The sequence below is a fragment of the Pongo pygmaeus genome, chromosome Y, assembly GCF_028885625.2.
Source record: "Pongo pygmaeus isolate AG05252 chromosome Y, NHGRI_mPonPyg2-v2.0_pri, whole genome shotgun sequence".
NCBI lineage: Eukaryota > Metazoa > Chordata > Mammalia > Primates > Hominidae > Pongo > Pongo pygmaeus.
In genome coordinates, this window is record NC_072397.2 from 37,648,934 (window position 1) to 37,665,506 (window position 16,573).

Genomic DNA, 16,573 nt, shown 5'->3' on the forward strand with positions numbered 1-16,573 from the left:
GTTTCTCACCTGCCTTTTTAGTAATGTCTGAATGCCTGACCTCTTACTGGGCAGAGGTTTATTGACTCAGGAGACCAAGTCATGGTCACCTTCACAGATCATAAAGCAGAGAAAGTGTTACTTGTGTTCCTGACCCCTCAGGGGAAAGAGAAGTTGAGAATGAGCTGTCACATTTACTCCTGAGGTGTTGTCTCAAGTAAATCCTGAGGTTTGGGCCACATGGGCTCTGAGAAATGCACTAAACACCTCCCACATTCAAATCCAACTTCAGTCCAGTGCTCCTCACCCTCAGAAGAGACAATGCACTTTAAGGCAAGAAGCATGAGGGGAAATTCAAACCCTTATTTCCATATTATTGCCATATGAGTTATCAAGGCCATGAGCGTCTCCTTACAATACTTGCATGTTACCAGATGAAAAGTCTAATGGAAAGTACAGATTTGTCAGAAACCTTAGAGCATTAATAAATGCAGTTGTCTCCATACACCTCATTGTCCCCAATATTTACCCAAGTCCCAGGGGAAGCAAGCTGGTTTACCTTCTTAAACCTGAAAGATGCATTTTTCTGCATTTCCATGCATCCAGTTTCACAATATGTTTGTCTTTGAATGGACTGATCCATATGTGCATTCAGCCTCAAAATTAACCTGGATAGGCATCTCTGAAGGGTTCTGGGATAGTCCCCACTTATTGGAAAATGCTTTATCTAAGGATTTAAGAAATCTACAATTGTGAAGGGACACAATTATTCAGTATATAGGTGACTTGCTCATTGCTAGCCCACCTAAAGAAGACCCAAATAACAATACCGTTAAATTGGTAAATTTCCTGGGAATTTGCAGATATAAGGTATCACCACACAGGACTCAGATTTTGACTGAAAGACTTTAATATTTGGAATCTGTCTTAACCTTTGGAACTGATCAACATCCCTAGAAGATAAAAAAGTTATTTTAGTCATGTGAGGGTCCCAGTCCAAGAAATGACTGTGGGCTTTTTTAGGAGATGGCTGGGTACTGTTGCTTATGGGTAGCCAAATTTGGACATGTAGCTAATCCTTATATGATACACTAAAGGGAAAGATTTAGAGATCCTAGAATGTAAGTAGAAATACAGGCAAAGCTTCAATACTCTAAAGAAGAAATTGGGCTCTGCTGCAGCTGTGGGAGTCCCTAAGTTGGATCCACCATTTGTTCTTTATGTGGCCAAAAAGCAAGGCATAGGCCTTTGGTAATCTTGTCACAAAACTGGGGAATATTCCAAGGCCAGTAGCCTAATTTTCTAAGCAGATAGACCAGGTGGCCTCAGGGTGGTCTTGATGTCTTAGAGCTATTGCTGCTACAACTTTTCTAGTAGGCAAAACTAATAAACTAACATTAGGACAGCACCTACAGGTTTTTGACCCCACACCAAGAGAAGGTCTTCCTAGAAGATAAATGGCACCAGTGGATAATAGGAGAATATTTATGACTGTATCAGGCCTAATTGCTAGACACTCCAGACATAACTCTTAAAGACTGCCAAACCATAAATGCAGCTACGTATTGGCCAGAGTCCACAGATGCACCCAGCCTTTCTGGCATACAGGTTGTATTATTCTATTTTCATGCTGCTAGTAAAGGCATATCTGAGGCTGGGTAATTTATAAAGAAGAGAGGTTTAATTGACTCACAGTTCTACATGATTGGGGAGGCCTCACACTCGTGGCAGAAGGCAAATGAGGAGCAAAGTCACATCTCTTACATGCAACAGGAAAAAGACATTGTGTAGGGAAACTCCCTTTTATAAAGCCACCAGCTGTAATCCCATCATTTTGGGAGTCCAAGGTGGTGGATCACCTGAGGTAAGGAGTTTGAAACCAGCCTGGCCCACATGGTGAAAGCCCATCTGTACTAAAACTACAAAAATTAGCCAAGCATGGTGGTGGGTACTTGTAATCTCAGCTACTCAGGAGGCTGAGATAGGAGAATACCTGGAACTCGGATGTAGAAGTTGCAGGGAGCCGAGATCATGCTCTTGTGTTGTAGCCTGGGCCACAGAGAAAGACTATGTATCAAGAATAAATAAATAAATTAATTAATTGAATAAATAAATAAGCCATTAGCTCTCATGAGGCTTATTCACTGTCATGAGAACAGCATGAAAAAGACCCATCCCCCGATTCAGTTACCTCCCCCTGGGTCACTCTCATGATACATGGGAATTATGGGAGCTACAATTCAAGATAATATTTGACTGGGGACACAGCTAAAGCATGTCACAGGTTATAAAACAGATTTATTCTAGAAGGTCAGACTTAAGAGAGATGAGCCCCTTGACCATCCCAAGGCAGAGTGGTTACCAGATGCAAGTTCTTTTATACATCAGGAAAACAGAAGAGCTAGATATACTCATTAGCAAAAGAGAATCAAGGCACAAGAATTGCTACCCTCTACCTCAGCTCAGAAAGCTGAGTTAATTGAACTTACTAGGCCCCTGCAGTTGGGAAAGGATTTAAACATTAACATTTACACTGATTCCAAGTATGATCTTTTAGTGCTTCATTCTAATGCTGCAGTTTGGAATGGGTAAGGACTCCTGACCCCAAGGGCTTTTCCATAAAACATCATTCAGATTTTTAGCTTGTTAGAATGCTGTTTTGCTGCCAAAACTGACTATAATTAATTGCAGAGGACATCAAAAGAGAGACCTATTATGTAAAAGGAAATGCCCTAGTAGATGCCCCAGCCAAGGCCCATGCACTGAAAGGGCCAATTAAGCTATGGGCATGCTGGTCAGCATACATATAACTGTGTCAGAATACTCTGAAGAAGTACAAAATTGGGCCAGGTATTGCAATTCAGTCCAGGGCCTCTCTGGCTGTCTGAATGATGGTAATAAATTACTAATGCCAAGTACCAATCATAGGAATATAATTCAGCACTTTCATGATTCTTTTCACCCTAGAAGAGATTCTTTGTTTTTGTTAATGTCTCATTTGTTTATAGGGGTAAATCTTTTCAAGACAATAAAACAGGTGACTCAGCCCTGGGAGCTCTGTTCCTGACATGACCCAAATGGCCAGCAATTTTCTCCTTCTCCAGTCAAGCCTGTCCAACATTGAGGAATCTATCCAGGTGAGAACTGGCAACTCAGATTTACTCTGATGCCTTCCTGCAGGGGATTCAAATATTTGCTAATGCTTACTGATACCTTCACTGGATAGATCGAGGCATTCCCCACCCCATCTGAAAAGTGTTTACCAGAAGAAATAACTCCTCAGTTTGGGTAATCTAAAAGCCTGCAAAGTGACAATGGTCCATTTTCAGGTGTATCCCAACACCTATCCTCAGCTTTAGGAATCCAGTATTACCTTCACTCTGCATAGAGACCACAGTCCTCTGGAATGGTGAAAGGGCTAATCCTACTCTAAAGAAGACTCATGCTAAATCAGATGCCTGACTATCTCTAACACCCAGAGCTGACTGCGAGTTTGGACTGCTCCAAAGTAAAACTTACAATTAAGTCCTGTTGAGTTAACATATGGAAGGCCTTTCCTAACCACATATTTCCTAATAGATGAAAAGACTCATCAATTACAAAAATATGTCATCGGTCTAGGATAGGTGCAAGGCACTCTGAATATTGAAATAAGAGGCTTCCCTTCCCACATGGGAGGAAAATTCAGTTATATGTCAGCTATGGATTTAATCTAACTAAAGATGTGGGAGGAAGTTCTCCAGCTGACCAGATTTCCCCAACATCCAAAGGACCACAGCAAGGCCACCTGAGTTCCCCAACAGATGTTCAACTCCAAGGGATTCACAGGTGGGTACATCTGTGTGGAAGTAAAGCTGTTGCTTATTCTGGGAGCCCAATCCAAGGCTGAGGGAGGTGGGCGAGTGTCCATTTAAACTTTGGCAGAGGGCAGGCTGGGTCGTTGCACTTCTGCTCTTCCTTCTCAAATTTCTCCTGCTGCCCTAATCCCATCTTGGCCATGAGGGAGGTTGTGCTCACGCAGACCCAGCAGTGCAGGAACCAGATCGGTGCCAAAGTTGGCATCTGGGGCTCTGAGGTCCCAGCTCTGGCATGCTGGGTGGCCAGGGAAGATGTTGGCACTGGCAGTGACAGGGGTGGTGCCACTGCATTGCAGACCCTGGGCTCCCTGCCATGGATGCAGTGGAACTGGAAGACTGGTGAGGTAGCCGAGGTGGACTCCAGGGACACGGCAGCCTAGGGATGTTGGTGTGGATGAGGGTGGGGGTGGTAGAGGAGCTAGGAGAGGGGCAGGTGTGCCTCCAGATTCCTGGGCTCAGTGACTTGGCCCTGGCCTGTCTGGCCCCTCCAATCTCTTGCAGTTCTGGGGTGTGATCTCTGATGAACATCCTATCAACTCTGCTGACACCTGCCACAGGGACAGCAACCTGCAGCTGGAGCGCATCAACATGTACTAACTACAATGAGGCCAGCATTGAGAACCCAGTCCTCTGATTGCTGTTCTGGGAAGAGCGGCCCTCCCCTTGCTAATACCCTTCAGCCCCACTCAGGGGTCTGGTATGTGCCCTGCACTGTGCTCGTGGACCTGGAGCCGGGCACCATGGACTCTGTGTGCTCGGGGCCCTTCGGGCTGATCTTCAGGCCAACAACTTCATCTTTGTTGAGCTGCGAGTGAATACTGCCATGCAGCTCTTTAGCCAGGACAGCTCATCTAGCAGTTCCCAAAGGTCATCACTGTGGGAACTGTGGAGCTAGGGCTCCTGAACATCTTCCTATCCTCTGAGTCACGCAATCTGCCTCTCCTAAATGGGCTTTGGGAGGAAGGCCCAGGTGTCTCTTTAAGGTGAGAAGCTACTGTTGTAAACTCCCTGCAGGGAGCTGAGCTGAGTCCGTGGCTACTGTCTTCCCTGAAAATGGGCAGGAGCCACCTACAGTAAGGTCTGTTAGCATGTCTGAGGTTTGACTCCTGACTTAATTTCTAACAGGGGAGGCTGCTGTCCTGTAACTCTGGGGTAGAGTGTTTCATTTGCTCCACCTGCAGGATGAATGGTGCTTTCACCTTACATGTGACACTTGGTCCATTTTGCATTGTGGTTGTGACCACTGTTGACCGTATACCTGGCTATGAAGTGACTGACTGTACTGTCTTACAGGTCAGTATGGGGCCGGAAACAAGGCCAAGGGGCACTAAACAGAAGGTGTGGAGCTGATGGAGTCAGTGATGGACATTGTCAGAAAGAAGTGTGAGATCTGTGAATGCCTGCAGGGTTTCCAGCTGACCCACTCCCTGGGTGGGGGGACTGTGTCTGGGATGAGTACGCTTCTCATTAGTAAGATCCAGGAGGAGTGTCCAGACAGGATCATAAACACATTCAGCATCCTGCCCTAGTCCAAGGTGACAGACACCGTGGTGGAACCTACAATGCCACCCTCTCAGTCCACCAGCTCATAGAAAATGCAGATAAGACCTTTTGCTTAGATAATGAAGCTCTATATGACATCTATTCCAGAACCCTAAAACTGCCCACACCCACCTATGGTGATGTGAACCATCTGTTATCTGCTACCATGAGTGGGGTCACCATGGGCCTGTACTTCCCCAGTCAGCTGAATGCTGACCTGCAGAAGCTGGCTGTGAACATGGTCCCATTTCCCAGGCCGCATTTCTTCATGCCTCGCTTTGCCCCACTGACCAGCCAGGGCAGCCAGCATTACCAGGCCCTGACTGTGGTTGAGCTTACCCAGCAGATGTTTGATGCTAAGAATATGATGGCTGCCCCAGTCATGGCCACTACCTAATGGTGGCTGCCATTTTCAGGGGTTGCATGCCCATGAAGAGGGTGGGTGAACAAACATTCAACATTCAAAATAAGAACAGCAGCTACTTTGCTGACTGGCTACCCCAAAACATGTATACATATGTAACTAACCTGCACATTGTGCACATGTTCCATAAAACCTAAAGTATAACAGTAATAAAAAAAAAAAAACCAGCCATCAGTGACATCTCATCCCAAGGGCTAAAAGTGTTGGCCACCTTCATGGGCAACAGCGCGGCTATCCAGGAACTCTTCAAGCATGTCTCAGAACAGGTTACAGCAATGTTCAAGTGCAAGGTCTTCCTCCACTGGTACATGGGCAAGAGCATGGATGAGACAGAGTTCACTGAGGCCAAGAGCAACATGAATGATCTGGTGCCGGAAACCTAGCAGTACCAGGATGCCATGGCTGAGGAGGAAGAATTTGAGGAGTGTGCTGAGGAGGAGGTGGCCTAGAACTTTCCTTTTCTTGGGTAAAGGATGGAAATTATGTGGATTCTTTTTTGTGTTCTGACAGCCCTGTGTCACTATGCAATTGTTCATTTGTGTCTTTTCATCTTCTTCTGATGCATTTTAAACCATTTTTATGGTATGTGATTTTGCCTACTAAAGTATTCTCATAACATCTTGTTTCACCTCTAACTTCTTTCTATAGGCTCTCTGTCTACTACTGCCAGATGTGCTTAGTTGTCCTGCAAGGCTGAAGCTGTCTGGGCTTATCACATGCCCAGGAACAAGCATTCCAGTGGTTCCAGGAGGGGTTGGCATGGGCTGTGGATGTGGCAGGAAGGCTTCACATGAACTTATGGATGTGCTGGGACTTGGGCAGCTATGTGGTGGGAAACCTGTTTCTGAAGGCAAGCCTTGGGTTATCCCATGTAACAAACTTCCAGGGAAACAGCTGGCCCTCTGTTTCTGGAACTTTGAAAGTGGTCAGTGTCCCTGGTGGACAATGTCCCAAAGTCCCACCTCAGGGTAGGAATGTGGTCTGACAGCTGATTCTGAACCAGCATTGAAGGGTGGGAAAGTAGGACCCCAGCCACTCTATCACCATGACAGCCTGGGTGTGAACATGTGGCTTCATTCTCTTAATGAGGTGGGCATGGGGTATCTGGCACGAGCTGTTGGGCAGGAATCAAGCCCAGTGTCTGCTCACATGCACTGAACCCTATGTAGGTGATTAGGTCCTGGGGGCCATGGATGGTGGCTGCTGGGCCTGTGTGCTTGGGGCAGTCTCTCCAAAGGCACAGATAGAGTTTCTGAACAGGACCTGGGGAGACAGGCAGATGCTCACAAGTGTTGCTTCCCCCAAGTGGCAATCAGTGAGAAAAACACCTGAGTGGAGTTCTTACCTGTCCCAGTCTGGGGGTCTGATGCTCTCTGGAAAGGTGATTAATGCACACTGTCTGCTGTCTCTCTGTCCCCCACTCCAAAACTTCAGGGCAAAAATAATCCAAGATTGTCAGGATGAGACTGGTGAGGGTGGCACCTTTGGGGATAGGTCTTTTAGCCTGGCAGAATCTCCACCCCAGGCTTCTTGGGGAGCCTGGACTTCAAAGCCTGCTTTGGGGAAGCTGTCAACAGATGTGTGTGTGAGCTGAGTACTGGGCAGCATGATAAGACAGTGCTCTTCTACCTAGCTCTTTTAGAAATTGTCGGTGGCCTGTGTAATTACCTCTTGGCAATTCCCACCCCACCCTCATCACACACATAAGCTGAAGCCAGCATAGCCTGGGGGTGGGAAGATGTACAGGTTCTACCACAGGACCCCTGGGCCTACCCACCTGCCCCAGGTGTGTCAGGGAAAACAGGTGAGGCCCCTTTCTTTTTGTTTACTGAATGTTGGCAATGGCCTTTTGCAGCCAAATGGGAACAGGCAAGCAGGAGAGTGCCTCATCTTGAAAGAAGTGGCTCCTGGAAGCAGCTGGGAGGTGGCAGAGGTCCCACATACTCCCTTAACCTGTTCTCAGATCAGGAAAAGGGGTCTCTGTGACAGCCCTCCTCAGTGGCTCTCACTCTCTGAGGGGTGTCCTTGCCCACCCCGGTTTGCCCCCATCTGAAATGTCTTTGCATGGACCTGGTTGGGAAGGTTCAGCTGCAGCAACTGGAACCTGCCCACATCTAGTATCTCCACTGACACATGGGGTCAGATGTTCCTCCTGGAGTGGTACACCCAGAGTGGCAGAGAAGGTAAGTCACTGCTGCAGTTCCCAATGGGTCTGAATGTGGATCAGACTTGGTACCCATGTATTTCCCAATTACCTGGTTCCATCTGGGGGCTTCATGGACAGGATTGGTCCTTTTCCAGGCCTCTTTTCCATATGCCAGCTACAGGCCCAGATTTCCAAAGTAATTGGAGCCCCCCTTCCAACCTGGTAAGCATGGCTTGTTGTGGGGGAAAGACATCAAGTCTACAGGCAGCAGAACCTGTCTGGGTATGTTCTCTACCCCTGGAGGCCCCTGGTTGTTTACCTGTTTGGGTGATAGTCAGCTTAGGAACTCACCATTCTTGTAGGACTTCAGAACTATATAGACAGGGGCCCAGGAGGGAGCAGAGGCTGGCAGCTAACCAGTGTAGTGGGGGTTGTAGGGCTCAGTTTGGTCTTGCAGGGAATTCAGGGAGGCTTGGATTTGCTGAAGTTCTAGACAAGTTTGGGCTTGGATATGGAAACAACATGGATCAGGGGCCTTTCTGCATGCAGAAGTCTAAGTAGTTGCACATTGATGCATCGATAAATGTTCCTCACCTGGAGCACAGCTGTGGATAGAAGCTGGGAGAGCTGTGGAGGTAAGAGGAGGAGGAGGCAAAATGAGTCTCAGGGCAGCCACAGCAGCCACACAGAGCCTCTGCAAGTGAGATGCTGATCCAGCCTGTTGGCCACTTAGCAGCTGCTTGGCTGGCTGCAGATCACCTGACCTCTGCTTACCAGTAAAAGGGGGTTGCATTAGCACTACCTTCCGGGACTTCTGCAGCTTGAAGGGGAAGCACAGACCACAGGCTGAGAAAGCACCTAACTCAGGCAAGCTTCTCCAAGAGCACCACATCAGATTAACATCCAACCTGTACGGGACACCATGAAATCTCCCCACCCCTCATTCCAACTGTAAGGAAAGGGAGTCTCTGTCCTAGGGGAACAAGCATGGGCATATTTATGCAGTGGGAACATGGCCCAGGTTGGGGAAATGCCGTTGGATGCATGGTGGTTTCAGCAACAATCTGTGGGTTGAGTTCACCTGGACCCCTGGACCCCAGAAGTCCAGTACCCCCCTGCATGGGACAGGACTGGGAGGTGGGTAGGAGGGCTGAGCTTTGATGGAAGCCATTATTTGGCTTCATGTTAAGTGGTACAGGTGGTTGTTGGTGGCTCAGTTTTGCAGGACCTGGGTGATCACACAAGGAGTGAAAATTGCCTTTTTATGAGAAATTGCCAAAACTGATGCAAGCTCATCTGTTGAAAAGGTGAGTAATGCTGACAGTTGGCTTCACCTGCCCCTTCCCCACAAGTAACTAGTGTTCAGGGGTGGGTTTTGTTCCTTTCCAGGCTTTCCCCTTTGCATGTAGCTATGTGCACGTACTTTGGCATGTACACACACACTTTCCCTGGAGGGGTTACCTTTTTTCTTTTATTTGGGGGGATAACTAGTGAGGCAGCCTGACACTTGCTTATCTTGTCTTTTAAGTGTGGAGTCCTCCATGGAATGGGCATTGGGTACTTACTAGCTGGCCTCAGCCAGCTGTTTGGCTGCCCCAGTTTCTGCCCTTCACAGACATGCTGGCCACCTGGTGCGACATTTGCAGCTAGTATGAGACAAGTGGATCAGGTACATTATAAACTGAAAAAGCACACAACATGAAGAGGGAAAGAATAAATGACCATGTGTGCACTGCTCTGCTAAAGTCCTCATCACATGACTGAGATGACAAACATTTTTTTCACCTAACATTTGGGCCCTGAGAAAGGGCATTTATGTTTTACTTTTTATTTATAACAGAGTTAGAAGAAATATTACCAGGCCTTCTTTTCCATTATCCCCAACTCCCACTTTACTCCCTCGAGTTCACCTACCTCTGAGAGAAAGAGGAGCTCGCCTGGTTAATGAGAGCCTGAAATTATTTGAGGCAGGTCACAGTGTAAAGGTCATACTGATTCTGTCTCTTTGTGAATCACTTGCTCAGCTCAGGTATTTCATAGCTCCCTGTATACAGGTAGATGTGTTAACCTCCTAGCCAGCTTTCTTGACTTGATACATGCCTGAGAGCATGTGAGAGTGCGTAAGGTCTAGGCTCATTGGAGGACTGTTCTGCCCACCCTGTCTCATCTCTCCAGCTCAGCCTGCATGCATGCCTTCTCTCATCTGATTTCTGAGTAGGGGATGGGAGGTCTCTCATTGACCTTAAGTTTATATGAGTTTTTCCACCTCTGCTTTCCAAGGCAGCCTCTGCTGTGGGAATTGTAAGGAGATTTGTGAAGTCAGTATCTACCTTTCTTGTGTGGGTGTTTTATAAATTAGAGCCCTGGAGGGGAATAAATGTTAAAGGTACAACAAACCCCTAACCTATAAACATCTAAGCCTGGACATTTTTTGGTGGTAAAATGTATATAACATTCTACTTTTACCATGTTTAAATATACAGTTCAGTATATTCAGTGTTGTAAAACCATCTCCTTTATCCATATCTACAACTTCTTTATCATCCTAAACTGAAAGACTATACTCATAAATAAGTCTTTGAATAGAAGACTCATGCATTTGACTCCATAAAACTTAAAACTTTCTAAGAGAGAAAAATACTTCAAATGATGCATAGACTGTGGAAATAGATCTGCAACATACATGACAGACAAAAAGCTAATTTGGATAATATATATATCCTAAATTATTAAAAGACCAGCAGCAAAATTGAAATATAGGCAAGGATGTAAGGAAACAGTTCAAAGAAACATATAGATTTTTAAATATTTGCTAATTTTTTACTGTGGTAAAATAAGTGTAACAGAAAATTTAATTACATTAGGCACAAATACATTGCTGTGCAACTATCACTGCTATCCATTTTCAAACCTGCTTTATCATCCCAAAGTGAAACTCTGTATCCACAGAACAATAGCTCCCCATTTCCCTTCCCCCTATCCCCTGGAAACCACATCCCACTTTCTGTGTCTATGAATTTAACTGCTGTAGGTTCATTATAAAAGTGAGAAGCATAGAGTATTTGCATTTTTTGTTTTAATCTTTTCAAGGTTTATGTTATAGGATGTATTAGAATTTATTTTCTTTGTAATACTGAATAATATATCATTGTGTGTATTGCTCATATGTGCTTATCCATTCATCTGTAGAGGGACCTTTGGGCTTTTTCTACCCTTTGGCTATTGTGAGTGCTGCTATAAACATGGGTGTGCAAATTCCCACTTTCAGTTTTCTGGGGTATAGGTCCAGATGTGGAATTACTGAATCATATAGTGATTACTGTTTTCCACAGTGGCTGTGTCACCTTACTTCCCCACCAGCAGAGTGCAGGAGTCCTGACTTCTCCACATCCAGCATTTGCTGCTTTCTGGGGCTTTGTTGTTTGTTTTGGTTTGCTGGTGGTGGTTTTTTTGATGGCAACTATACTTGTATGTGTCAGTTGGTATTGCATTGTTGTTTGGATGTACTTTTTTCTCATAATTACTGATGCTGAGCTCCTTATACTTCTTTAAAGAATTGTATATTTTAAAACCTTTGCTCATGTTTAAGTTTGATTGTTTTGTTGTTGTTGCTGAGGTTTTTATATAGCCTGGATATTAATTACTTACAAAATACATAAACGTGAATATTTTCTCCCCCTATGTGAATTGTATTTTGAATCTATTGATTGTATCTTCAGATACACCAAAGCTTTTCACTTTGATGAAGTTATTTTTATGTATTGTTGTTTTTGTTGTTGTCTATGCTTTCACTGACATATCCAAGAAATTATTGCCAGATTCTCTGTTATGAAACTGTTTTCCTTTGTTTTTTTCTAAGGGTTTTATAGTTTTAGCTCTTACAATTAGATATTTGGTCTATTTTAAATTAAGTTTTTTATATGGTGTAAAGTAAGGGTCGAACTTCATTGTTTTTCATGTAAATATTCATTTGTTAACACCATTTTAAAAATACTGTCCTTTCCCATTGAATAGTTTGGACTCCCTTGTTAAAAATCATGACCATATTTTTCGGTTTTTTATTTCTATTGCATTGGTCTTTATGTCTGTCTCTATGCTGGTACAACATTGTCTTTGGTACTGAACCATTGCAGTAAGTTTGAAACCAGGAGGTGTTAGCCCTCAAACTTTGTCAGTTTTTAAGATTGATTTGGCTACTTGGGGTTTTTTGAGACCTCATCTGAATTTTAGAATAGGTTTTTCTATTTTTGCAAATATTGGAATTTTTATAGTGATTTTATTGAACTCATGGATGACTATTGATAACAATGGCATCTTGACAAGGTTTTGTCTTCCAATCCATAATAAACACATGATGTCTTTTCATTTATCTGTGTCATCTTTAATATTTTTCTGCAATGTTCATAGTTTTTGCTGTACAGGTTTTTCATTTCCTTGGTTAGGTTTGTTTCTAATATGTTATTGTTTTGATGCTATCATAAATGATACTGTTGTCTTGATTTCTTTTTCACATAGTTTATCATTATTGCAGGAATAAAACTAATTTTTTTGTATTGATTTTGTATCCTGCAGTTTTGATGAATTTTATTTATTGCATCTGACAGTTTAACTCACAGAAAGTAAAAGATTTTTAACATATAAGATTACGTCATCTGTGAACAGATAATTTTATTTTTTTAAAAATTGGATTATCTTTTATTCTTTTACTTGACTTTTTGTTTTAACTAACTAGAATCTTCAGTACTAAATTAAATAGAAGTAGTAAAAGCAGGCATCCTTGTTTTTGCTCTTAGAGTAAAAGCTTTCAGTCTTTCACCATAATGTTGGCTGTGTGTGTGCTTTTTTTAATGTAACATTACATCGATGTTTTATTTCTTTTTATGGTTCATTAAGTACATTTTTATCATGAATTTGGGTTAAATTTTGACAAATTCTTTTCTTTGATTAAAATGATCACCTGAAGGTTTTTTCCTTCTTTATGTTAACGTGATCTTACACTGATTTTCATGTGTTGGAACATACTTTTATTTCAGGAGTCATTCATAGTGTGTATACACTATACTCATTCATAGTGTGTAATCCTTTTAATGTACTAATAAATTTGAATTGCTGGTATTTTGTTGAGGATTTCTGAATCAGCATTTGTAAGGGATGTTTGTAGTTTTCTTACGGTGTCTTTTTCTGGCTTGGTATCAGAATAATACTAGTCTCATAGAATAAGTTAGAAAATGTTGTCTCCTCTTCAACGTTTTGAAAAAGCTTGAGAAAAACTGGTGTTAATTCTGCATTAAACGTTGGGTAGAATTCAACGGTGAAGCCATCTGTTCCAGGCTCTTTTTGTTGCTAGGTTTTTGATTACTGATGCAATCTTCTTGCTGAATCTCTTTGCTGAATAGGTTTATTCAATTTTTCTCATTCAGTCTTAATAGGTTTTTTGTTTCTAGGAATTTGTTCATTTTATTTATGTTATTCAATTTTTAAGGGTACAGTTTCTTATGGCACTCTCTTAAGTTTATTTTTTACTCCAAAAATTTGGTAGTAAAGTACAAATTTTATTTTTGAGTTTTGTAATTTGAGTATTCATTTTTTTCTTAGTCAATCTATTTAAAGATTTGTCAGTTATGTTGAACTTTTTCAGAGAACAAACTTGGTTTTGTTGTTTTCCAGTATTTTTCAATTCTATCTTTCACTTATTACCACTGCTATTTTTATCAGTTGTTTATTTTTCCAGCTTTTAGTTGTTCTGCCTTTTTCCCTCTGTTTTTATTTCATTAGGTATAAAGTTAAGTTGTTGATTTGATATCTTACTTTTTATAACCATTTGTTGCTATAAATTTTTCTCTTATGCTACTATTTTTGATGTATGTCTTAACTTTTGGTATTTCATATTTTTAATTTGTCTCTAGATATTTTCTGTTTTCTCTTGTGATTTCTTCTTTTATCCATCCTTGAGTGTTTAATACCTGTATTTTTAGACATAAAATGTGTAACCTACAGAATTTTCCTGATTTGTTACAATTTTATTTATTGTAAATTTTTATTTCAGAATTAAATGTGTGTATCAACATTTGCTATGTTCTCATAAACTTTGTAATACATGGAGATTCCTGGCCCACCTATGCAAGCCTCTACAAGAATATTATTTTGAAGCATTTAACCTTCTATTTTAATATTCCAAAAGTCTATATGAAATTGAGATCTTGGTTTCTGAGATGAAATCATGGTGGGTGACTTAGAAATCTTTAGAAAATAATCAAAACTTAAAATTAAGTTAAAGTTTACCTTCAAGATTCAACCTGAATGAGTCACTCTGTATTGCCAGTGATAAAAAACAAGTCTTTAATGGAATAAAAGCAAATTTCAGAGAATTTTTTTTCCCCTGGTTGACATCAAAATTAGAAGCTATAAAAAATTTTATGGCCTTAGGCACTTTTTACTTTAGAATTCCAATTTTTTCTATTTAAATTTTTTCTAAACAGATTCCTGTGTATTTGAAAGAAATAATTTTTTAATTGAAATGCTTATGCAGTTTTTAAGAAATTAAAGCTGTTGTGCTTATTCTTGCTTTAAATAGTTTATTTAATGTAACTACATTTTAAGACTTTGATTGTTAAGTTTCTCTAAACTTAAAAAACTGGCATCTGTCTGACTCTAATACTTGTGATGTTAACCACTGTAATTGCAGAAAAACTTCCTTGATCATTCTACATGAATTAACTTTTCTGTCTCTTTCTTCTTTCATTCTTTATTTTTGTTCTTAGTACTCATTACAACTCGACATGCATGTGTAGATGTTTTATGGAGATGGGGTCTTGCTCTGATAATCATACATATATATTTTTAATTTGCTATCTTTCTCTCTTGCTGTTTCATTCACTGTTCTCCTAAAACAATTCCAGGTATTTGGACTTGTTCGTAGGTATTTGTTGTTACTTAAATAAGTGAATGAAATTAGTGTATTCTGTACAGTTTCAGTGCATATATTATTAAAATTGTTATAGATTTTGTGTTTTCCTCTCTTTAAATTTTTCTTTCTATATGGCAGCACTCCCCAGTCTTTTCAGCACTAGGGACTAGTTTCATGGAAGACAACTTATCCACAGACTGGGCAGGGGGATAGTTTCAGGATGATTCAAGTACATTACATTTATTTTGTACTTTATTATATTTCATTGTAATATATAATGAAATAGTTATACAACTCACTGTAAGGTAGAATCAGTGGGAACCCTGAGCTTGTTTTCCTGCAACTAGACAATTCCATCAGATGGTGACGGGAGACAGTGACACTCAAAATATGGTGCTTATGTCCAGTCTACTTCATAATTTTGTTTTGATTGCTGTCACTGCTTCACAAAGACAGGATTTTGGAAATGGAAGCAGGAGTTTCAGTAATACTATTGACAAAGAAATATCAATGCTCCTCTGCAGGACAGCAATGGCTTCACTATTCTTAAATTTTACATATCATTTGCTATTATTGGTTCTCTCTGTTCTTATTTTTTTCTGATATCTCTCCTCTTAAATGGTACATATAATCCTGTTATTTTATTTCTAAATTTTTAAGGCTTTTCAATGCCTGCAGTTCTTCACTGAATACCTCTATAATCATTTAAATCCAATTCTATTTCAATAGCTAAGCTGCCCATTTGATATTTCCATTGGTTATTATACCTATCACAAACTTCATAAATCTGAAATTTGGTTTTATAGATACTTTTCTTGTAATAGTTTAAACATATATTCAAAATTTCTTTGAAACTCTTCAGAAAGTATGAAGGAACTTGAAAAAGTTCATGGGAAATGCATATTATGAAGAAATTCTGTGTAGATTTCAAAAATATTTTGCAACTAAATACACTTGTACTAACATTGTTAAAACATGTCTGAACAGGATCTAATTTGAGGAATTATAATAATGAAACTAAGACACCAGTTTGAAAAGAGATCCTATTAGAGCAAAATGAATCCTGCTAAAATTAAAGCAGGAATAAACATAAAATTTATGTCAATTTTGGGTGAAAGAATAGTAAAATCACTAACTCTTTTTAAAAATTTATGAGGACAATGCCCCCCAGCATTCACAAGTATACAAATGAATAACTCATTTGAAGAAGGGATGATTAGGTGTTGAAGATAAAGCCCACAGTGGAAGACAATTCACATTAATTTACCAGAAAAGATATTAATCTTGTTCATGCCAAGCTTTAAGTATGACAACAGTATAAGCAACAGTCAACACCACAGCCATCTCAATTGGTTACATTTTCACAATTTTGAAAAATTTTCCACTCAATAGATTTGAAAACTCTTTTTCCTAGATCAGCTGCAGACAAGAACAGAGCTTTCAACTGAAATTATACGTAAATGTTATCAAGATCCTGAAGCATTTCCTCAAATAATTGTTTGAGAAAGTCAAACACAGCTGTTCCATGAAATTTTCAAGACAAAACACAATTAAAGCAATGGCTACCAAGAGGTAAAAGTGGTCCAGTCTTAGCAAAAGGTTGCTGGTGTAGAACAAAGCTCATAGCAACAGTGTCTTAGGGTGCTCAAGGCATTTTGCCTGTTGGCTTTCTAGAGGCCCAAAAAGAAAACAAAACAAATCAATGCAAAATGATACAA

At 41.0% G+C, this 16,573-nt stretch overlaps 1 pseudogene; it reads left to right on the plus strand.

Moving 5' to 3' along the window:
• The first annotated feature begins 3,976 nt into the window (after positions 1 to 3,976).
• LOC129025678 (tubulin beta-8 chain-like) lies at positions 3,977 to 6,251 on the plus strand (annotated as a pseudogene).
• Positions 6,252 to 16,573: the final 10,322 nt, after the last annotated feature.